Below are 25,126 nucleotides of genomic sequence, written 5' to 3' on the forward strand. Positions count from 1 at the left end.
TCTTATTTTATTTATTGATATCTCTAAAGCACACTATGATCAAACTGTACCTCAAGTCTTTCTTGTTGTGGTTCATAGTAGCAAGTTTCCTATTCACATGCTGGCTCCTTTGGGCCTTTTCTCAAAACCCACTTTTCCTTGGCCACAAAATCAATCTCCCTCTTTCCAAACGTGCATCAAATATTTTATAACTTTGTGGTCTCAGTAATTTGTATCTTTCTTGTTCGTATTTTGTATTGTCAAATAGCCTGTACACTTTATGGACTGTCTTTCCTAGAAGAATACAATTTCCAAGAGGAAACACTGATCTTCATTTTATTTCTCACCTTGTTACTCTGGTCAGTGAAACCTACATTTATTTGATCAATATTTGAGTGCCAAGTATATGCGAATTAAAATAAGACACAACTTTGCACTTTCTAAACAGCCAATATTTGGGTTAGACGGTTAGAAACGTCAAAGTACCTACACGGTACAGGGAAAAATTCTTAGGCACTCAAGCGGGAGCACAAACTTGCATGCGTTTGTGAAGGACAACTTGTCAACATGTATTCAAAACTCTAAAGATGCTCTCACCCTTTGACTCCATCTAAAGGAGTTTACCCCAAAATTATATACATCCGGACCCGGAGAGATAGCACAGCGGCGTTTGCCTTGCAAGCAGCCCATCCAGGACCAAAGGTGGTTGGTTCGAATCCCGGTGTCCCATATGGTCCCCCGTGCCTGCCAGGAGCTATTTCTGAGCAGACAGCCAGGAGGAACCCCTGAGCACCGCCGGGTGTGGCCCAAACACCAAAAAAAAAAAAAAAAAAAAAAAAAAAAAATATATATATATATATATATATATATATATATATATATATATATATATATATATATATATATACACATCCAACTTAAATCATTACGAAGTGTGAAAGAAGTTTAGGCAAATGAAAATATCTCAAAGTCTCATGATCAAATTAGTATAAAGAAATAATATCACATGTTACTGGTGATATGAATAATGACATTATATAGTCACTTAATGTGTTATTAAAGAATATTTAAGAATTCAGGGGTCTTGGAAGATCAGAGGGATAGTACAGTGGGTAGGGCACTTGGCTTGCATGTAGCCAACATGGATTAATCCTGACACCCCATACGTTCCCCTGAGCCTTATCAGGAGTAATCCCTGAGATCAAAACCATGAGAAAGCCCCGAGACTGCTGAGTGTGGCCCCCCCAAAAACACAAAACAAAAAATTTAAGTATTCTGCTAGGAAGTGGGTTGTCGAGCTTTGAGAAATTTAATTTTTTTAACTGGTACACTGAAGATGTAAGAGGGGTAGAGTAAGGTTTACCCTGCTTTGGACAAGGTTCCCCAAATTCCTGGCACTGATATCGACAGATCTGGGCTGTCTGGTCTCTTCTCTCTTAGCTGACAGTCAGACACCGATGCAGCCCAGCACAGGGCAATGTACTCACTACCAGCCTGATTTCTGCTTATTCCCATCTTTCTACTCTTAGTTAAAAGATTTCTATTCTCTGCTCTCCACCATAACTTCATTTTGTTTCTCTTTGTTTTTTATTACTCTTACCAGCTAAGTCCTTAAGAAAATCCATATTTATTTATTTGTGAGATCTCAGTTGTAAAGATTAAATCACAGAAGACAAATATTAAGCCAAAAACAACACTTATTTCAAGTAGAATGTGTCTCAACAATCAAATCACCTATATTATGGGGAAAAAAAACCATCAGCAAATAGTGGTATTTTTAATCTTACCCTCCAGCTCTTTAACTCTTTCTCGACAAAAGTGATGAAGGATAAATTTGTCATCTTTTCTATTTGCCTGGTAGTATGTTGAAGGCAAGAACCAAATCTTAGCCCACAGTTCCTCAGGGTTGGGAGGAACACATTCAGAATGAGCACTCTCCAGCTATAGTGATTGCATTATTGTTCAGAATGTAAGGGCTCAGTGGCATCTACACTGAAATGTTGCAAAATTCAGTTATTTCATATTCTGGAGTTAGCCAACACAAGATTATGTGAGCAGGATGCAAGAATCTGGGATCTGCAGAGTTATCACTATTGCTTAAATTCAAAGTACACTTGAAAGAGAGAATCGTGGCAAAGCTGTGAGTCATACAAAAACACAACATGACTTCAGAGGGCAGTTACTTGGACGGAGAAACAAGGAGAACCCACAAAGGCAGGTTCTTATGCTAGTTAGGACTGCAAAAAAAGCACAGAGCTGATAATACTGGCAGCACCTGTCTCTGCATGTATGCTCGAAGGATGCTTGATGGAGATTAAGAAAAAACTCACCTGAGTCACAGCCCTGACACAGGGATACTGCAACTCGGGTGCAATTACCCAGAAACAGAGATGGGCACTTTCATTCTGAATCTGCCAGAATGAAAACTAAGGGACTTCATCTGCTTCTCAGGAAATAAATATAACCTGACAATGACTGAGCTTACCTGACCTTACAGTGAGAAGTGTTCATAATAAAACCTTCCTGGTTCATCAGGAGCCAAGGGTCACAATAGGGCTGTTTTGAATAGGGAAGTCAGACAAATGTGAAATACAGCAGCTTAAGTCTATTACATCTTCTCAGGTTGTAAAAAAATAGGCAAGGTAGGGCTGGGGAGGTAGTGCAGGGATTCAGGTGTTTGCCTTGCATTCTGCCAAACCTCATTCAAATCTCTGACAAAACTCATGGTCTCTGAGAACACTGCCAGGTGTAACTTCTGAACACAGAACCAAGAATAGTCCCTGAGCACAAGGAGGTGTGATTCATTCTTTTCCCCACCCAAAATATATAAACACACAAATAAGCAAACCAATAAAATCTGGGAAGTGAAGAGAGAGCTCAACAGGTGAAGTTCATGCTCTGCATTTGGGAAGCACAGTTTTGATCCTTGGCATCACCTGGAATGGACCCTGAGCCCCTCTGACCTGAGCAGCTCTGCATCCTGGACCCCAGCACTGAATAACTGAGTAATTGGCTGAGTATTGCTAGCACCTGGGCTCTTGAAATTAAAAATGGTATTTTTAGGGGCCGGAGAGATAACTTGGAGGTAAGGCATTTGTCTTGCATGCAGAAGGATGGTGGCTCGAATCCTGGTATCCCATATGGTCTCCTGAGCCTGCCAGGAGGAACCCTTGAAAAAGTTTTTAATTATTTGATTGAGATTTTCTAGGAAATCCAAGTTCATATACTTAGCACTTTGGGCTTTGTGGTGGGGGTTGGGTAATGGGGGGTTTGTTTTTGAAAAGTAAGTTCACAAATGTATGGGGACAAGGTGGATAATCAAATGATTAGGAGTCAGAGAGATTCTACAGCAGGTAGATGTTTGCAGTGCCTGGTGCTGGGCTGACTGAGGTTTCATTAGATACTGCATATGATCCACCTTCAACCCCTTTGAGAATGATACCTGAGTACAGAAGTTTCTGAGCACAGGCAGATGTAGGTCAATCCCCCCCATACCAATTTTCCTTAAACATCCCTTTCACCTAACCCCCAACCAATGAACTACTTATGGTCACTTCATTTCTAATTATATTTGCATCTCAGGGTTAAGTAACCTGCCCAATGCATTCAACATATTTGCCTGGATAAAAGAGCATATATGATGATATAGTAAGCTTAATTTGAGTCATTCCAAAAAGCATAATTCTCTAGAATTATTTCAAGTGTAAGTATAGGAGCTAGGGCCCGGAGAGATAGCACAGCGGTGTTTGCCTTGCAAGCAGCCGATCCAGGACCAAAGGTGGTTGCTTCGAATCCCAGTGTCCCATATGGTCCCCCGTGCCTGCCAGGAGCTATTTCTGAGCAGACAGCCAGGAGTAACCCCTGAGCAAGCCGGGTGTGGCCCAAAAAAACAAAAAAAAACAAACCAAAAAAAAAAAGTATAGGGGCTGGAGTGGTTGCACAGCGGTAGGGCATTTGCCTTGCATGTGGCTGACCCAGGATGAATGCGGGTTAGAGCCACAGCATCCCATATGGTCCCCAGAATCAAGAGGAATTTTTAAGTGCAGAGCCAGGAGAAATCCCTGAATGCTGGTGGGTGTGGCCATAAAAAAAGTACAAAGTAGCCTATTTACAGTAGCCACAATCTGGAAACAATCCAAATGTTCAAGAACAGATGACAGGATAAAGACACTGTGGTATATGTACAGAATAGAATAACAGGCTGTTAGAAAAATATGAAATCGTGCAATTTGCTACTAAATGGCTGAATGTGGAGAGAATCATGTGAGTGAAGTTAGAAGAAAAGAAAAAGAATGATCTCTCCCATATGAGGATATGTAGGGAAATAAATGCCCAAAAAACCCAGAAATCATTTTCAGTAAAAAGTTACTTGAGGGGAAAAAAGTGAGAGGTTTTGCGGTGAAGAGCACCTTGGGATAATGGTAGAGGGAATGGGCACAATGGTGGAAGGTGTGATAAGGGATTATGTTATGCACAAAACCCTGTCATTAACAGTATTATAAACCAGTGTGTCTAAAAATTTTTTTTAAGAAAATATACTACAGGGGCTGGAGCAATCGCGCAGTGGTATGTTGTTGGCTTTGCGCAAGGCTGACCCAAGATGAGCTTTGCTTCGATCCCCAGGCATCCCATATGCTCCTCTAAGCCAGGAGCAATTTCTGAGCTCATAGCCAGGAGTAACCCCTAAGCATCAAAGGTTTGTGGTCCAAAAACCGAAAAGAAAGAAAAGGAAGAAAGAAAAGAAAGGAAGGAAAGACAGAAGACAGACAGAAAGAAAGAAAGAAAGGAAGGAAGGAAGGAAGGAAGGAAGGAAGGAAGGAAGGAAGGAAGGAAGGAAGGAGGGAAGGGAAGGAAGGAAGGAAGAAAGGGAAGGAAGAAAAGGAAGGAAGAAAAGGAAGGAAGGAAGGAAGAAAGGAAGGAAGGAAGGAAGAAAGAAAGAAAGAAAGAAAGAAAGAAAGGAAGGAAGGAAGGAAGGAAGGAAGGAAGGAAGGAAGGAAGGAAGGAAGGAAGGAAGGAAGGAAGGAAGGAAGGAAGGAAGAAAGGGAAGGAAGAAAAGAAAGGAAGGAAGGAAGGAAGAAAGAAAGAAAGGAAGGAAGGAAGGAAGGAAGAAAGGAAGGAAGGAAGAAAGAAAGAAAGAAAGAAAGAAAGAAAGAAAGAAAGAAAGAAGGACAGAGAGAAAGAAAAGAAAAGAAAGAAAGAAAGAAAGAAAGAAAGAAAGAAAGAAAGGAAGGAAGGAAGGAAGGAAGGAAGGAACGGAAGGAAGGAAGGAAGGAAGGAAGGAAGGAAGGAAAGGAAGTAAGGAAGGAAGAAGAAAAGAAAGGAAGGAAGAAGGAAGGAAGGAAGAAAGAAAGGAAGAAAGAAAGAAAAAGAAAAGAAAGGAAAAAAGAAAGAAAGAAAGAAAAGAAAGAAAGAAAGAAAGAAAGGAGAGAGAGAGAGAGAGAGAAAGAAAGAAAGAAAGAAAGAAAGAAAGAAAGAAAGAAAGAAAGAAAGAAAGAAAGAAAGAAAGAAAGAAAGAAAGAAAGAAAGAAAGAAAGAAAGAAAGAAAAAGGAAGAAAGAAAGAAAGAAAGAAAGAAAGAAAGAAAGAAGGAAGGAAGGAAGGAAGGAAGGAAGGAAGGAAGGGAAGGAAGAAAGGGAAGGAAAAAAGGAAGGAGGGAGGGAGGAAGGAGGGAGGGAGGGAGGGAGGAAGGAGGGAGGGAGGAAGGAAGGAAGGAAAGAAAGACGGAAGGAAGGAAGGAAGGGAGGATACTATAGGGGCCAGAGTGATGGCACAGCAGGTAGTATGTTTGCCTTACATGTGGCCAAACCAGGTTCGATCCCCAGCATCCCATTTGGCCCCCAAGCCTGCTAGGAGTGATTTCTGAGCAGAGAGCTAGAAGTAATGCCTGAGTGCCACCAGGTATGGTCAAAAAAAAATAAAGAAAAAGAAAATATATTACAGAATAATTTCAAAATGATCAAACATACCTGGTGATATTGTTACTTAGGAAGAAAGATAATAAAGTCTTGCAGGTGCCTCCAAAGCCTTGCTTGGTTGTCCTCATCTCCTCCATCCCTTCCCTGACTGCCCCTCCTGCCTCACCATGGACTTTTCACATTCACTATTCTTTCCACCTGGAAAGTCTTTGTATCCTAAATCCAAATGCTTTGCTTTCCTCCTGGGCTTAAAGATATAAAACAGGGCTAAGGCATTAAGTGCCCCCACCTTCCTTCTTAAGTTGTTGGCTTATATTTCGCACTGAGTTTATCTCAGAAAGCAACACCCCTCACTGCTTTTATGCCTTAGCGCTCAACACCTGGCACTGTACTCAGATATTTTCAGACTCATCCCAGTGGAATGTTATGCTCCAGGAAAGGAAGAACATAGTCTTTTGCACACATCTTCATTCCCAGCACAGGGAAGAGCAAAAGCAGGCACTGAAAAGCACTATAGAGAGAGGGGGTATGAGAGGACCACAAAAGTTTTGCAGATAAGGGGTGAAGAACACAGGCTGGCTAGCCAGAGTTCCTGTTTTCTCCCCCAATAACTGTGGAGCGCTAGAAAAGTTACTTAAGATTTCAAAACCTCAAATTCCCCATCAGTAGAATGGGACAATCACAATATAACCTCATTTATTTAATGTGATTATTTATTTTAATGTGATCTTATTCAATTAAATAAGATCATGCAAAGGGTTTATGAGAGTAAGTAGTGTACAAAAACATGCTACTATATTATTTTTAGAGAAAGAAACCATGAGATCTGTTCTGAGAACTGCTTTTATCACATATAAATATAGCAAGATTTATAATCAATTCATTAAAGATAAATTAGATGTCATTTCTGATTTTTTTTAATTTGCTTTATAACACTCAAATACTAAATCAACTTGTCACAATTTGGCTACCTCTAAACTTTTCAATTAGAAGCTAAAAGAATATCAAAGTCAATGGGAAAGATTTTATATTCCCTTTAGCACTAGTAAACAAGAAAGTGAATTTACAAAACTAAGAAATAACTGAGAGAGAAAAAAAAAACCTCCAATGAATGACAGGCAAGTTGTTACAAGTCGGGGATGTACTTTTGGAATAGATTCCAAAGGAATTTATTGTATTAAGGAATTTACTGTATTAACCCCACAATTAAAACTGCATTAAAACAAATGTTTGTTCCTTATGCTATTTTCTCTTTGTCTTCAAGAAAAAGGATTTCATGAGCCTTTCTTTTCAGTTCTGGTATCAGACCCGTCCCTAAACATTCTTCTTTAGTCTATAATCCTAGAGCCCTGAGGGCCTTTCCCACACCCTCTGCACCTACCTCAGTGCTGCTCTGTAGTTGCTGATAAACATGCTTTACCTTCACTAGAAAGGCAAGAGGAGCTTTTCTCAAATGGAGCCATAGAACCCTTTAACAACACTTTAGCAACAAGTATCTTTCAAGTGGGCAACAGTTTAAAAAAAAAGAATCAGGGAAATGAAGGGCCAAAGCATGGGATAGAAGGAAGGCATAGGGCAGAAGGGCCATGAAAAAACAGATGAGAAGAGCCACAATGGGATAAAGGTTGAGAAACAAAGGCAGGGAGTGTTGTGTTCTGTGATTCTTCTTAATCCTACCTAGTCTGGATTGGTTACTGGACACCAGTAACCTGTTCACACAAGCCAGAGCACACCCATCGACAATCAGAAGCCCACTGAGAACTGGCGCTGCTGCCCGAGACAGGAGGGTGGGTCTCTGAACCAAACAGCCAGTAGATACTAAGACATGTATTCATCAGCATTTCCAATCGCCATACCAATCCATTTACTTCACAGTAAACTGCCACGGTGCTTCTAAGCCAAGAAGCTGAAAGCAAATATTACTGCTTCTAAATCATAATCAAAAGAATTTTTCAAAACTTCTGGTCACTACTAATATTTATTTATTTATTTATTTATTTTGGTTTTTGGGTCACACCCGGCGGTGCTCAGGGGTTACTCCTGGCTGTCTGCTCAGAAATAGCTCCTGGCAGGCACGGGGGACCATATGGGACACCGGATTTGAACCAACCACCTTTGGTCCTGCTCGGCTGCTTGCAAGGCAAACGCCGCTGTGCTATCTCTCCGGGCCCTACTTTAGACTTGCTGGAAAGTGTGGGGTGCAAGCTTATCAGATAATTGAATGTGTTGCCAGAAACCTTTCCATTTTTTTAAATATATATTTCTTGTTTTGCTTTTTTTTTTTTTTTTTTTTTTGTGGTTTTTGGGTCACACCTGGCAGTGCTCAGGGGATAGTCCTGGCTCCATGCTCAGAAATTGCTCCTGGCAGTCACGGGGGACCATATGGGATGCGGGGATTAGAAATGATGACCTTCCGCATGAAAGGCAAACGCCTTACATCCATGCTATCTCTCCGGCCCCGATATTTCTTTAAGATTTATTATCAACAAATGTTTGGTTTGCTATCACTATTTTATGTACTTAAGTACAGGCATTTCGCCTAGCTGTAAAATGGGGGCAATTCTTACAGAGTTATTAGTAAGGGCAAAGTGAAATTACAGAAAAATTAAATTGAGCCTGAGCTTGGTAAAGAATTATGACAAGCTGCTGCTGTTGGCGTCCTTTTTGTTTTCTGAACCATTTGTCCTCTACATCTCAACGTCATTCATTGTGTTCAAACTCATGTTTTTAAAAAATAAAGATGTCCTGGAACTAGTTTACTTGAGTCATTTCTGATGTTTTCTTATAAACTTCAAGATTTTGACAAGTAACATTAAAGAGTGTCACTGGGTTTAATTACAAGTCTTTTTTTTTTTTCATATTCATGCTAAAGCTTCGGAAAATGGTTAATCCAGATAGTTTTTCTGAAGTCTCGTTTGCTACTTAGTTCTCTGAATGAATGAATTTATAAAAAAAAATTCCCAGTCTTAGGGCCGGAGAGATAGCATGGAGGTAGGGCATTTGCCTTGCATGCAGAAGAAGGATGGTTCAAATCCCGGCATCCCATATGGTCCCCCGAGCCTGCCAGGGGTGATTTCTGAGTGTAGAGCCAGGAGGAACCTCTGAGCGCTGCCGAGTGTGACCCCCCAAAATTCAAAAAAACAAACAAGATGCCCAGTCTTCAAGAACATTCCTACTGCTTCCTTTCCAGATGGTAACTAACTACTGTGTAAGAAAACAGGGGACATGCATTTGGTTTCAGTTTTCAAATGCACAAACACCTCATTGTAAGGTGAGTGGAAACAAGCTTGGGAGCTCTGAAGACACTTATTCTGGGCCCTTTGATTTTCTGATCCACTTTAACTCTCCAGTGAGTTAACTCTATGCCTCCCCCCTCCCAAACAATCACTACTCTGTTATTATGATCATCCAAACACAGTCATTGCTATTAATTTTAAGGATATAGTTATGGTCATTTTTCTTCCATTAAAATAGAAAGTTCAAATCCATAAAGTCTCTGATAAAGTATTTTTATATAGGTGGGTGGGAAAAATCACCAGATAAAATACAACCTAGTTTTTAATTCAGGGTGAAACTTCTGAATATAGAACTCAGTTTACCAAGATTATGTATATAGGTAAATAAGAGCTCAGTGACTTTTTCTGTTATTCACTAAAACTGTAAGAGGCCTTTGTTCTGTTTCAGACATGATGTTAAAGAATGTACAAGTCATGTGCCAAACACTTTGCTTCACCTTTAGATGACATTGACCACCTCTTTTAAAGATCCATCTGTTAAATGTTATCCATCTGTTATACGGGTGTGGGAAAGGATGAGCTTGACTGAAAGCCACACGTGATCATGGGTGGAGAAATCTGGAGCACACAGGTGGTGGCTCAGGGAGAGAACTGTTTCATCAAAGCCATAACAACCTGCCAATCAATAGGGGATGGTGAAGGTGGGGTCAGATCAGACCAGAGATGACAAAGGAACGGGTGAAGGGTCATGGGACTTCACTGGCAGAAGTGTGCTTTATATACTTAAAAACTACTTTAACCTAGATAGCAATAATACAAATGAAAATAACAGTTAATCAACCTGAAAAAAGTAATGATTCAAATAACATGTATTCTGGGTGCTGGTCTAATTTTTTTTTCTTTCTTTTTTGTTTTTGTTTTTTTTTGGCTACACCTGGCAGCACTCAAGGGTTACTCCTGGCAGGCACAGGGGACCATATGGGATGCCAGGATTTGAACAACCGTCCATCCTGGATTGGTTGTGTGCAAGGCAAACGCCCTACAGTTGTGCTATCTCTCCGGCTCCATGGTCTAATTTCTTATAGATATGAGCACTTTACACTTTGTGAAATTTGAGCCTCCTGGACTCCACAGGATTAATCACACAGCAGGATCCCCACCTCGGAAAATTACATGTGCTCCCAATTGCTCCAGAGAAACCAAAACTGCTGGCAAGGCCTTCCACAACCCAACCAAATCAGATGGCCTAGGAGAGGGCTGCTTGCTGTGCACAGAACTAGAACACAGACTCTGGCCTCCAGACCAGCCTTCCAGGAGCCATGACTTCAGTGACGCTGAGTTGCTCACACTGTGTTCCTGCAAACAGGTCACTCCCTATCACCTGGCAGGTAAAAGAGCCTTCTCTGGGAACCAGAGAAAGAAGCACAGCTTTGATCTCAGTGTGTGGCATCCTCCCAAGTTTGGAAAGATTGCTGCCACTCTAATGGGCCAATAACTTCTTTTTTGTTTCTATCCTAAGCAATAAGGGTTTCAAGCTTATACTTTCACTTTTCCACTGAGCTCCTCTGTAGCTGGAAATGATAAGGTGCCATGAAGTCTTCTTCCCCAAATACTTTTTCCTGGGTTTGCTTTTCAGTCTCAGGCTTCTGGTGTTGAGCCCCAAATCTAAATAAATACACCTTGGGCCAGAGAAATATAGTACAATGGGAAAGGTGCTTGCCTTGAACGTGGCCAATCCAGGTTCAATCCCTGGCATCCCTGATGCAACCCCTTCTAAGCCTGCCAGAAGTGATTCCTGAGTGCAGAGCCAGGAGCAACCCCTGAGCACTGCCAAGTGTGGCCCCCAAATAAAAAAAATAAAGTAATTAAAATAAATACCCCAAAAGCATTTCTGGGACTGCTAACCAGATGGGTTCATTTTGGGGCTAAAAAATAAAACCCAAAAAAGACTAAAATATGGAACAGGAGAGAGAATATTGTGGTTAGGGCACATGCATGTACTGAAATCCAGTTTCATCCCCAGTAAGTACCGCATGGTCCACAGGATTGTGAGGTACAGAGATGGAGGCCCTAACACCACCAGATGTGACCCTAATGGCTGCCAAATACCATCAGGTATTCCTGGCACCAAAAGGCAGGAGCCACAAAGCATCCTCAGGCCCTCAACCAGCCTAGCCTGGTTGACCAAGAATTGCTGCAGTGGCTCTGGGCTTCCTAAGTCTGTTTAGAATCCCTCCACCCCCCTGCTCAAAAAAGACTAAAGTAGAGAGACTGGAAATATATAGTAAAGTGGGTAAAGATAAAGTGAGTAAAGTTTCTTGTCTTGCACATAGCTAGCCCAGGTGTAATCTCTGCTATCACTTATACTTTCCCAGTACCACCAGGCATGATTGCTGGGGACTGAGCCACGATTAAGCCCTGAGCACTGACAAGTGCGACCCCAAAACCCAATAATAATAATAAATAGAGTAGTAAAAATTCCCTTGAAAACTTGCTTGTTTTTGTTACTTCCTATAACATGTTTTTATATCTGTAGAAATTCTGAAGGCACTTTTTTTTTCTCTTAAGGCCATTCAAGAATGGGACATTGCTTCTAAATATATCTCACTGGCCTTAATTTGCTCAAGGTTCTGTCTGTTAAACTACAAGGAAATACTACCTGCAAAGTGAACCAGTCAGCTGCACAGGCCAACAGGCATTTCTGTCTTGGTTCCTATGAAACCAGGTAACTCACATTTCCTGTTTTAATGAGTAGTAGAAATCTGTAACTCTGACAAATTTATTTTCACTCTTATCACTTCTGAAATATTCAAATTTCATAAAGCTACTATAAATTTAAAACTACTTTTTAAATGAAACTACTACTTCTAAGAAACAACAACTACTACTAAAATGATAACCAATACAATTAGGAGTGAACATTAAAAATCAAACTACTAATACCTCTTAATTTGTCTGAAAATGTATAATCTACCAGTTAGTAAAATTCAAGAACAAAATGAATCCATTCACAGTCACAGGACACAGTCTGTATCTAATATATAAACCTAACACTGCTAGGTACTTCACATGTTTAAAATAAAATGTAATGAAATCATTTATAATAACAGGCACATAGTTGGATTTTTTTTTCATAACTGGATGTTTATCTAACTTTTTGAATAGCTTGGAAGTAATCCCTCTCTCCCCAATTAGCCTTTCATCTGCTCAAAAATAAAGGCTGGATCTTTGACATTTTTCCTCTCTTCTTGAAACATGCAAGTGTTGGTCAATGAAAGACAAATCAGGGACCGGAGAGATAGCATGGAGGTAAGGCATTTGCCTGGCATACAGGACAGTGGTTCGAATCCCAGCATCCATATGGTCCCCTGAGCCTGCCAGAAGCTATTTCTGAGCAAGAGCCAGGAGTAACCCGAGTGCTGCCAAGAGTGACCCCCCCCCCAAAAAAGAGAAGCAGCCACTGAGTCAATGTTAGTTCCATAACCAAAAATATCTGTCTACTTTTGGACATGCTTCATTTCCCACTTGAGTAAGGAGTAAAGTCATTCTTACCAGGGAGTGGACACACGCCTGATCCTCTGCCAGAGTCTGGGTTCCCATCAGAATTGAGGTTTTCTACTGCCGCTATTCGCCTCAAATAGGAAACGGAAGGCACTCCTTTGGCTTTCGGAGCAGGTGCTTTCCTCAAACTGGAGGAGTCAGGCTTTGGATATACTTCTACCAGAAGTGGTTGCAGGTTTTGAAGCAGAACCTGTTGGGAGGCAAAAGTAAGATAGCAGTTGACCTACCATGCCTCTTTAAGAAAAAAAAAATCACTTGGCATCATCCAACCAAAAAAACACTTCATCCTTCTAAGCTAACCAAGATACCTCCAATTGCATCTAAAACTTCTACTGCCCTTCCCAGCTGTCCAGCATCCTTTGGGGAAACCCACTTTATATCTCCCACTTTAGAAAAACACTGGACAGATCAGTGATGAACAGTGCTCCTCAATCCTTTTTCCCAATCATGGCTCTTTTCTGACTTTGTTTCCCTTTTCTGTGCCCTCCCCCAACTCCCCATCTCTGTCCAACTAGTTGCCCTTGAGGTCTTGTGCCATGGTCCCTACATAGTTTGCTCTGTGCTCCCCTCAGAAGGGGGGGGGGAAACGCTGCTCTACATGATACCTTCTCTATACCATTTTCTTGTAGCCATTATCTATATAAAAATGGATTTCTGGGGCCGGAGAGATAGCATGGAGGTAAGTCAAATTTGCCTGCATGCAGAAGGTCAATGGTTCAAATCCCGGCATCCCATATGGTCCCCCTGAGCCTGCCATGACCGATTTCTGAGAGTAGAGCCAGGAGTAGATCCCTGAGTGCTACTGGGTGTGAGCCAAAAACTAAAAAAAAAAGGATTTAAGGGGATATGTCAGACAAAAATGGAATCTCATTTTACCAGGAAGAAAACTTACTCTTTGTGAACCACTTCAGTTCATAAAGAGCTGCCTTTTGATGTCATCATTGAAACTGTCCCTGGATAATTAGTGTCATTAATTAAATTCAAGCTCCAGTTTCAGGACATTCTCCACAGCCAACACTGGAACTCCATCATCCTCTGGCTTCTCCAACAAGTTATTTTCTTGGTTCTCCCTACCTGTATGTTATTTTTTCCTGACTTCTTTTGCTTCTTTAAATGCTAACTCTGCAAGGATTAGACCTATTATCTCTCCTTGCTGCCTACTCTACATCAGAATGATCTTAGTACACTGTTTCACCCATCAGTTATGCACCTGTAACATCCAAAGTGCAACTGTCCTAGCCTGTAAAGTCTCCCCAAGCACCATATTTCCACTCCTGGGTGAGCAGGGTAAAAGCAGAGTCGCTGCACAAAATAATTCAAACACCAGGCTGAGGGTGAAACAATGTAGTCTGCTATCTTCTACTTCATATGGAGAGCAAGCTGCCAGGCAGAACTGTTGTTTTTTACTGAGTGCAGAGAAACAACCCTGGGTGGGGACAGAGTAAGGACAGATAGTTCAGGCCATCCTAAGCCAGTCCCTGCCCAGTTTGCTTAACATATTCTGTCCTGGAAAATCGATTTTGGTTAAAGCTAAGTTTTAAACAAACAGATACAAAGAAACCAGGGATGATCTCTTTTTGGGGTGGAACCAAGTTCTACATTGTAAACCAACACTAGACAGTACTCAGCCAACTTCCCATATACTTAGTTTCTTTCTGCATCTGCCCATTACACATCTTTCAACACTTGGCCTAAACAATGTGAACAAAATTTATAGTGTTACTTTTACTAACCAACACCATGCCCATACTATAAAAAATACATCCTATCTTCGTTCAAAAATCATGCAGCTACTCATTTATTTCTCATAATAACCAGATGAGATTGATACTTATAGAAGACATGAAGTAATTTCTAAAATAAAACAAAATTCTATCATCTATTTAAAAAACTTCTGTCATCCCCTATTTGCCACAGATTACCAGAGGGACTTGTCATAAAAAATGAAAGTGATCATAGGTGCCTCTTTTCTTACTTTCCTAAATTCCCTCTGCATGGCATTATCTCCTTTCTCCACCACCTGCTCTCACTGTAGGGCTTGAATAATTTCTTTCTAGAATTTCTGAAACCGTATCCTTTCTGCTTTCGCCAGTCTCAAAATTGCTCTTCCCATTGCTGTGAAGGTAACCTCTTGGGTTCAAAATGGGGCTAGCTGTACTTTCCCTTTGTTTTCAGATAGTTGGCTCTTTCTTTTTGGTGGGGTGGGAGGTAACAGTAGGTCATACTTGGGCTGTGCTCAGGGCTTATCTCCTGGCTCTGTGTTCACTGTTGGCAGGTTCAGGGGACCATCTGGGATGCCGGGAATATAATCCAGGATGGCCTTGTGCAATACAAACATGCTGCTGTAGTATTGCCTCTGACCCCAGTGGCTATTCTTAATGCACCAAGCCCCTGTGAGTATGTCAGTCTCTGCCATCCTCTTTAGCTTATTCCTTCCCAGTTGCTGGCATGGAATTGGGTTTAAAAATGGTGTTACATCTCTGGCTTCCCATCATATACTCACTAGCTGGGCCTCTTGATTAAAACAATCTGCTTCATCTTTGCATATGTCATTCCTCCACCTAAAATGCCTGTCTCATACTTGCCTTCCTTAACCTACCAGTTTCATCATAAATGAACATGTCCTCTTGAGAACCCTTGCCCCATTCTATGCCCTGACACATAACAGTCTACACATGTGATATAGTCGTTCTTAGGATGTGTGTAACATGTAACATCTTGTTCTGTGGTTTATCTTCTGATAGGACCACCACACCGGGTACAGAGGTTGAGTTAGGGGCTGTGCCTTTCTCCTCTATATCATCCCAATAAGCACCACCAAATCCAGCACACAGTAACTCTTAGCACCTACTAAGAGTTCACATTTTTTTCCTCAGGAAGGGAGAGTCTGCATCACACTCAAAGCACACATTCCAGGCCAGTTAACATTTGTATCTTCTTGCACATAGGAGAAATTAAGTTTTCTGTAGATAAGGAACTTGCCCTAGGTTACTTTTGCTAGGACAACAGTAATTCGAAATTGAACTTTTAACTTCAAAATTCACACTCAATCTCTAAAGAGCATATATTGGCCAACTACCCTCTCATCAAATATGTCCAAAAATGGACAGTTTTGGGCTGGAGTGATAGCACAGTGGTAAGGCATTTGCCTTGCATGCGACAGATCCAGGATAGACCTGGTTCGATCCCCAGCATCCCTATATGTCTCCCGAGCCAGGAACCAATTTTCTGGGTGAAGAGCTCAGGGAGTAACCCCTGAGCATTACAGGGTGTGCCCCCCCCCAAAAAAAAACAAAACTAAACTAAAAGAGTATGTAGCACTCTATATTAGGGCAGTTATGTGCATGTGCAGGATGAATTATACCAACAGTAATACTACAAAAAGGCAACTGGTGAGCACTACAAAATGAACCAAGAGAAGCAGGTGGTGGCCACATATACTAGCAGAGGGCAGAGGTCTTGCATATAATAACAAGCTAACAGCCAAGATAAATGTACTTTTGTTTGTGTTTTTTGTTTTTTTTTGGAGATCATTCAATAGTACTCAGATCTTACACTCAGGAATTATGCTGGTAATTTCTGGAGCAATTCCTCGTATTTGGAGACCATATGTGATGTCAGGGGACCAAACTCAGGTTGATTAAGAGCAAGCAATGCCCCCACCTACTATACTATCACTCCTGGTCCCTCAGACAAAAATCTTTAGAAAAGTAAGACCAGGTTTTTCATAAATTTTCTACAGGGAATCTAATAATTCAGATCATTCTGCCTTTCAGAGCAAAGGTCCTGCCAATTTTTGAAATCTGCATTGTACCTAGCAGCAAGGGTGATAGGTCAAGTCAGAAAACCAGAGTTTTGGGGGCCAGAGTGGTGGCACAAGTGGTAGGGCATTTACTTGCACGCACTAAACCTAGGACAGACTGCAGTTCGATCCTCAAGCCAGGAGTGATTTCTGAACGCATATCCTAGGAGTAACCCTGAGTATAGCGGTGTAGCCCAAAAAGCACACACACACACACATACACACACACACACACACACCACACCAAAAGAAACTAGAGTTTGAACCTCTATTTTCCTATCAGATATGTATAGTCTAAAAATAATCTCTGTGAATATTTTTTTTGGGGGTCCCACCCAGCAGCGCTCAGGGGTTATTCCTGGCTTATGCCTCAGAAATTGCTCCTGGCAGGCGTGGGGGACCATATGGGATGCCGGGATTCAAACCACCCTCCTTCTGCATGAAAGGCAAATGCCCTTACCTCCTTGCTATCTCTCTGGCCCCATCTCTGTGAATCTTACCATGTGGCTAACAACTACCTCTGTTACTGAGACGAGTAACTATAAAACATGCAAAGCAGTGGGCTCTGGTTTGCAGAAATTTCCTCCTGTTCACTCACACTCACACACACACATATGCACAAAAATTGTTAACATTAACACATTAACACTAACACCTGTATATGTTCTGAATATAAGTATTCTGCAGTATTGGCAGAAATAAAGACCCCAGAGGCATAACACAGGGACTCAGAGCACTGACTTGCAAATATGACCACAAGTTACCAAGTCCCCATTGTCCTAAGATGCCTGAGTACCTGTCCTGGAAATTCTGCTATTTGATTGTGGAAGCCAAGCCATCTGCAGAGGGGAGTATCACAAGCTGTTTCTGGCCAGGTGTGGGCATGGAGGTACCATGCAAAAGAATATGGACCACATGAGCATTGCAAAAATGTGTGAGTATCACAGCCAGGAAATGGACTTTCTGGTGAGCACAGGTAAGAGTTCGCCAGCAAGCACCCTGAGATCACCACAACCAGAGCTTGCATGTCTCAATTAGAAGTGTGTGACCCAGTAAGCATGAAAGTGAATGTGCAACTAGAAGGAGGGCAAGGGTGAAGCACCACAATCTGCTGTGCAATCCCCAGTGAACACCACTAACAGTTTTACTGGCACCAGTCAGGCATGAGTACAAACCCTGTCATTGTTACAATGACATCAATGCCAATGGAAATGGAGAAGAGGAGGGAAGAGAAAAATTTTAAAAATATTAAAAATTGGGTTGGGGAGATTATAAGATTAAGGTACTTGCCTTGCACTTAGCTGACCCTTGTTCAATTTCAGCACCATATGTGATCCCCTGAGCAGCCAGTAAAGTGATCTTCTGAGCATAGAGCTAGGAGTAAGGTCCTAAAAAGTGCTCTATATAGTTTACCCCCCAAAAAATAAATAAATAAAACATATATTAAGATACATTAATATATAAATTTATAATAATGGCTTTCAACTTTTGATTCAGAGGTCTGAAAATATTTATTTTCACCAGCTCACAGCTCTAAAAAGGTTGAACACCCACTAATGTGAAATATCTACATGTTACTATGACACTCAGATTACATATTCACCAGACACCCAAGCACTGAATAGTCACTGGTGAAAATGAGTATCAATTCTTTACTTTTAATAATACCCCCACTTTCTTCTCTAACTTACTATCACTCATATACTACTCAAAAAGAAGAACTATTATTCTGTCTCTATCAAAAAAAAAAATCAAATCCCTTCTTCTGAGGGGTCAGAGAAATAGTACAGGAGTTAAGGCACTTGTCCTTGCATGTGTTTTGCTTTGGACAAGATCTGAGTTCAATCAGCAGAAACTCCATATGATCCATGTCGCACCTTCAGGAATGATGCCTGAGCAGAGAGCCAGAGTAAACCCTGAGCATAGTTGAGTATAGCCCAATTCTACAATCCCATGGATGGATGGATGGATGGAATGGATGGATGTGGATGGATGGATGGATGGAGAGTAGGAAGGCAGCAAAGGAAGGGCTTAAAAATATGAACATTAGGGGCCAGAGCAATAGTATGGTGAGTAGTGCATTTGCTTTGCATGTGGCTGACCTGGGTTTGATTCCCTGTATCCTATATCGGCAACCCAAACCTGTCAGGATTGATTTCTAAGTGCAGACCCAGGAAATATCTCCTGAAACACCTCCTGGTATTGATCCAACACCCACTCCTCCCAAATACATGACACATTAGAGGTGTAAAAGGCCAGGCATTTGCCTTGAACCACAACTGAACTAGGTTCAATCTCTGGCACATGTGGCAACATGTTGTCCCCCTGAGCTTATCAAGAGTGATTTCTGAGCACAGAGTCAGAAATAAGCCAAAGTACTGCCAGATGTGCTGAACATTAATTCTCATTTTTATTTTTTTTTTTAAATTCTTCTTTACAATAAGAATCTTTCTGGTATAGGTGGGTAACAGTGGGCTGAGTATGTATTTTTCATGCCATGTTTGATTCTGTGCAGCACGTGGTGCTCTGAGATTTGCTAGGAGCAACTCTTGAGCACAGGAGCTGCACCACAACGATCACCAGTTATAGCTTCCATTTAAAAAAAAATTATGCAGAGAGATAGCACAGCAGCATTTGCCTTGCAAGCAGCCAATTCAGTACCAAAGGTGGTTGGTTCGAATCCGGTGTCCTATATGGTCCCACCGTTGCCTGCCAGGAGCTATTTCTGAGCAGACAGCAAGGAGTAACCCCTGAGCAACTCCGGTGTGGCCCAAAAACCAAAAAAAAAAAAATTATTATGAACCTTTGTAGCCAGAGTGATAGCACAGAGGTTGGCCATTTGCCTGGCACAAAGCTGACTCGAGTTCAATCTCTGACCATCCCATATGGCCCCCCAAGGTCTGCAGGAGTAACCCCTAATTGCCATTGGGTGCAGCCCCCCAAACCACCAAACCAGACAAAAAAAAAGAACTTTAAGAAATCACAAATGAGTCCCCATCAACTAGCTGTGACGCTGTACGGTAGCCTAAGGATTTAATAAACTTCAGGCCTAACGTAGTCCCAAACCAGCAGAGAACACAGGAAGTTCACATTATATCGGATTGTTGTTATCAAAAATCTGAGACAAATTCATAGATTATCTCTGAGTTCTGTTAAAGCAACCAACAAAGGAATTTGAGAAAAACATAAAGCAGAAGTTTGTGATTTGGGCTTGTCCCCATAAGCACACTAGCCGTAGCCTCCTGATTTACACATATTCTCCCATCATACATGGAAATGTATAAAAAGTGAATCTGGGACAACTAAAGGGAATGACACTTAAGATATTCCCTGGAGAAGAAATAAGTTGTTTAAACCAGTAGTACAGTACCACAGAGGTTAGGGCCTGAAAATAGAGAAAGCCTAATTGCAGAATCCTTGAAATGAAAAATGCTTTCTCAAGATGTACTGACGGATCCATTTCAAACTTCTAATCACTATAATAATCATAATCCTGAATCAAAATGAAGATTTTGATTCTGTACACAATACTTTAAACCAAACTATGGTTTAGTCCATGAATATAAGATAAGCCTTAAGTTTCAAAAATTTATAACCAATTCAAGATCAATAGTCTTTAAATAAAACACATTTATTGTTTATTTGGGGGTGGGCTCTAGAGGGTAATATACCTCTCAATGAGAGTTCTATAAATAAGAAGAGCGAGATAAAGGTATTTTTGTGTGCTCTGGTTTTTTAGCTATATGCTCGCAATACTCTGAGTAATTTACCACTATTCTAGGGGACCAAGTTGGTGCCAAGGATCAAACTTTTTGAGTTGGTCACACTGCAAGGCATGTGCCCAAACCCAATACAAATTTTAAAACCTTAAATATTTATGTCACCAAATAAGACACCAAATAGGCACCCAAAAAATGTATAACTATAATTATCAGGGGTTATTGTTTCATTTCGCAGATATATTCACGGCAAACAATATAAAATGAGCTTTCTAGAGTTGCCTAAAAAAAAAACATAGAATATAATGAGTAATCTGGAAATAATGGGCAACCCTCATTAGTACAAACATCATTGTTGTGGTATATCTTTTTTGATATCAGAGAAAATATATCATAAAAGTAAATACTAGAGCAGGGGTCTTCAAACTACGGCCTGCAGACCACATATTGTATTTATTCCCATTTTGTTTCTTCACTTCCTAAATAAGATATATGCAGTGTGCATAGAAATTTGTTCATAATTTTTGTTTTTACTATAATCTGGCCCTCCAACAGTCTGAAAGGACAGTGAACTGGTCCCCTGTTTAAAAAGTTTGAGGACCCTGCTAGAGGATCAGGTTCATAGGATTTAGCATAGGGCCTGACCCAGATTTAATCCCAGTATCCCATGGCCTCCAAAAGCACTACTGGGATTGAGCAGCACCTCATGACTGGACCTAAGTACTGAACCAACAGCTTGGGCTGGGAATGGTATGGATCTTCTGAACACCTCTTGGGAGTTTCCCCAATCTCAAATATCCAGACATAGTAAGGGGGCAAATGTAAATGGAAGCCTGGAAAGATAATTCAAAGGATTATGGTGAATGCTTTGCATGTCAGAGTCTGAAAGTTCTATCCCTGTCACTGCACAAGTTCCCGAGCACTCAGAGAGAAGCCTTCAATGCTGACATATGTACCCCCACCCAAATGTCATAAGTGATTTATCTCAAGTCTAAACTTACCTCCCTAAAGAATCTAATAATTCCCTGTAAATTTTAAATAAAAGAAACAGGCAAATAAACAAAAACCCCAAACCCACTAAGCCACCCTTTCCCACCTAGCTACACAAAATACACGGTGTCTCTCCCATGTCTGTGTGTCTTCTGAGGAGCAGAAAACCTCACTCCACTCGTGGCCCAGATGACAGGAGACTGGAAAAGTCCAGGAGACTGATACTAACACACATAAGTCACACTGCCAGAAATAGCGCTGAGGTCAAACATATGCAGCCCCAGCAGTAGCCTGCCAAATGCTTTAAGATGCATTTCTTCATGCTTTTACTACAAATAATCTGGACTGCACATGAATTCAGTACACTTTGAATAGAACTATCTAGTTTTGCCCCATGTCCAAATACATGACAGGTGCAACAGAAAGTATGTGTTTTCTCACTGTGTATATATATAAACTAGATTTTGTTTATTTATATGTGCCAGAAATCCATATGTCAAGGCTACAAGCAACCTCAGACACCTTATCCATCCAAACCTTTCACCTTTGGATCTCAAAAGATTTCTGGTACAAAGTCACATTAACTGATCAGAGGCAGAATTTAGAGCACTCCTGTCAACAAAACTTTTTTTATGTTGATATGTTTATCGGAACTCCCTGGCCAATTCTTCAATATGCTCAACCACATTTTAAAGTTTATAAACTTTTTTTTGGCCAAAATATAGATACTTAATTTCAAATCATCTATAACATTAAAGTAACTTTCTTATTTAGAATAGCATTAAAAGGGACATTAATATGCAAATACAAAGTACTGAACATGAAGTGTGTTTTCAATGCTCAGATTTCCTTATCGATGTGTACCAATAACTCTCTCAAGATTATTGATAAGACGAAAAAGCTACTATTACCAACTGAAAGCAAAGTGATTGTCTTGTTTTTTTTCAATATTGTTGACATTAATAGAACATAAGCTTTAAATTATTAGTACATTTGCTTCCTTCATCATTCATAAAAAAGTAAAAAGGTAACTTACCAAAAAACAGAGAACCATATTCAAAGTTATCCTTCAAAATTTCCTTTCTAACTCGTGCTTTTCCACTGGTGTCCCATTTTCTTTTTCACCTCATCAGGGCTAATCCTGTCGATATTGGAAGCATATGTCAGTTCTAAGCAATCTGGTCTTTCCATTTTCACTGGGACTAGGCTTTTGATCTGAAAAAACGGAGCCACAGGCCCAGTGACTGAATAAGAAGAACTTGCATTGTCAACATCTTCCTGGTTTGATTTCATGGCAGATGTTGTTCTTGGAAGCCTGTGTGAAGCATTTTTTAGAATGAGTTGTAACATGCACAGCCTGGCTCGTAATGAGTTTATTAAGTGGCTTATGTGTTTTGTTAATTAGGATCTCTACTTTGTGTTTGCATTCAAGTTAGATCTTGGTGTTTGGTTCAAAGTTGTCAACTGTTTTGAAGAAGATACGGATGATGGTGAGGAAATGCTGGTTAAAGGAGGCTGGATGCAATCTTAGATAAAAGCAGGGTCTTTGGATGGCAACACTGACTAGACACAACTTTTGCTTTGACATTCTTAAAGTTTGGTCTTGGGTAATTTATAATTTCAGTTTCCTAACTTTGTTGCCTACAGAGATATTTGTCTTGGTTGGTAATTTTCCTAGAGTAGGTTTAGACATATTCGTAGAAGTACCCTTCAAGTCTGGTAAATTTTTAAGCTCCTGATTAAATTCTTTTGACTTGACTACAGTTTTCTGTTGCTTGAAGAGGTGACATAGAAAAGGTGGAATTTGTAGGTTTTAGGACTGGCGTTGATGTAAAAACCTTGTTATCTGTGCTAATAACCGCATCATTTGAATCCCAACTCTGGTTCAAATGATGAAGTCACCTTTTTTTCTGATGGGCTACTCACGATCAATTCTTTGGTATGGATTTTGGATTCCCAAGTCCTCTCAAATGAGATAGTTTGTGTCTGATTAGCCACAGGGACTGTATTCTCAGCATACAAACATTTGGGCTTTAATTGAATCAAAAATTGGCCCTGATGAAAGAAATTCATCATCTTTGAGACAACTGGATGCTGTTTCTTGTATATGTTGGCCAACTTCCTTTAGCCCATATGAGCTCTGTGAATGCATCTCATTATTGGGTTCACCTTTGGATAAACAAAGAGCTTTTGTAATACAGATCCACTGGAATCAACCATACTACAGAACCTGGTGTTGAAGGCTTTATCTCTTTCTCTCCAACTAGTCTTTGCTGTGATCCACCTGTGTGCTCACAAGTAACCTTTCCTGAAGAATGTGGACACTGATTTTCAGAATCTGGAACAAAAATATCAGTTTGCATAATCACATCCAGCAAAATCTGTGTACGTTGTGTCTTGTGCCGTTGGTGTTGTGACATGGGGGCTTTCACACGTGTCTCTAATGCAACTCAGTTTTCTTTCATGCATCTTATCAGAACAAGCTAAGAGACAAGGCAAATGGGATACAGATACATTTCCACTTTCCATGCAAATTTGTTGCAGACTTCCAGTAGCAAGCAAAGACGGATTCTCTTGAGTGGGAGTGTGTAATGTAAAGGTACAGTTAGCTTTATCTTCTTCCAGGTCAAAAATTTGGTTTAGTGGCAAGCCAGAGTTTAAATCATCATTAGATCCCCACATTGAAAGGCTCAACTTTCTGATCTTGAAGTGATTCCAGGGAATAAAAGAGATCTATGTACTTGGATTCCTCTGTATTTATAACATATGTTGAAGACTGACATGTGGGATCCTTATGCATATCTACTATCTCTTCACTAATGAAATCACTTGATGATGTTTGGTGATCAAGTGTTTCAACATGCTGTGGGTTTGAAGAAATGTTTTGACCAAAGTCCATGGCAGAGCTGGTTTCATAATCAATCAACCATGTCATCTGGATTGGGCAGGATTCCAACTCACATAACTGGATGAAGTCTGTGTAAGTGGTATTTGGTTGTATACATAAGTATTTTCATTTTATCACTGATAAATAAGGACTGCAATTCATCTTCTGTCTTGTCATCAGAATTATCATTCATTCTGAAAATGAACTTTAAAACTTTGCAATTTTAGTTCATGTTTAGATCATTTCAGATGAGAAGGAAGGAAAAAGAGTCCATCTCCAAGTTTTCCAACACAGGTGAAAGCATCTTTTTAAGATGATTTGAAATCAAAATGATTTGCCTGTTTCCTGAGAAAAAAAATAAAATGTTTAACTCAAGTGAATTTTAGAAAAATTAAGACATCACCCAAAATTAACTTAAATCCCTTTCTTTTCAAAATTAGAACCTACAACTGCAAATTACATGAATAAGATGTCATTAACTAATGTATTACCCTTTATGAATTATGGTGCTTTATGGATTATGGAAATAAAGATGCTATTGAAATGCTCAGGATGGACTTTAGCAGCTTTTTACTCACATAGATTATTTAGTATCATCAAGACAGAAGGAAGCTAAAATCTGACAACAATTTCTTCTTGGCTGATACAGAGTGGTCACTGGGTCCCTACTTTGCTTAGTGCAGTCTCAACTTCAGTAGCTCACCCTAACATAATTAGTCAGAGCTCCTCTCTTTTTAAATTGATGGAAGGGTACTGCAAAGTTTCTATGAAAAAAATGACTACCAGACAGACGTGACAAGCACAGAAAACTTAAAAAGAGCTAGTACACTTATTTTTTTTCCAATTTCTAATTGTTTTATACATATACCATTTTGGACTGGAGAGGACAGAATAGCAGGTAAGGTGCTTTTTTTGCATGCAGCCAATCCAGGTGCAATCCTTGGCACTGTGTGTAGTAACCAGAACCTTGCAGGAGTGAGCCCTGAGCAGTTAGGTGTGGTCCCTGAAATAAGCTCTTGTTGAGTCCAACAATCAAGG

The 25,126-nt window shown here is 40.4% G+C and overlaps 1 pseudogene; it reads right to left on the reverse strand.

Moving 5' to 3' along the window:
• Positions 1 to 439: 439 nt before the first annotated feature.
• On the reverse strand, positions 440 to 24,281 carry LOC126007226 (microtubule-associated tumor suppressor 1 homolog; annotated as a pseudogene).
• Between the last annotated feature and the right edge of the window lie 845 nt (positions 24,282 to 25,126).

This window comes from Suncus etruscus, chromosome 4, assembly GCF_024139225.1.
Source record: "Suncus etruscus isolate mSunEtr1 chromosome 4, mSunEtr1.pri.cur, whole genome shotgun sequence".
Lineage (NCBI taxonomy): Eukaryota > Metazoa > Chordata > Mammalia > Eulipotyphla > Soricidae > Suncus > Suncus etruscus.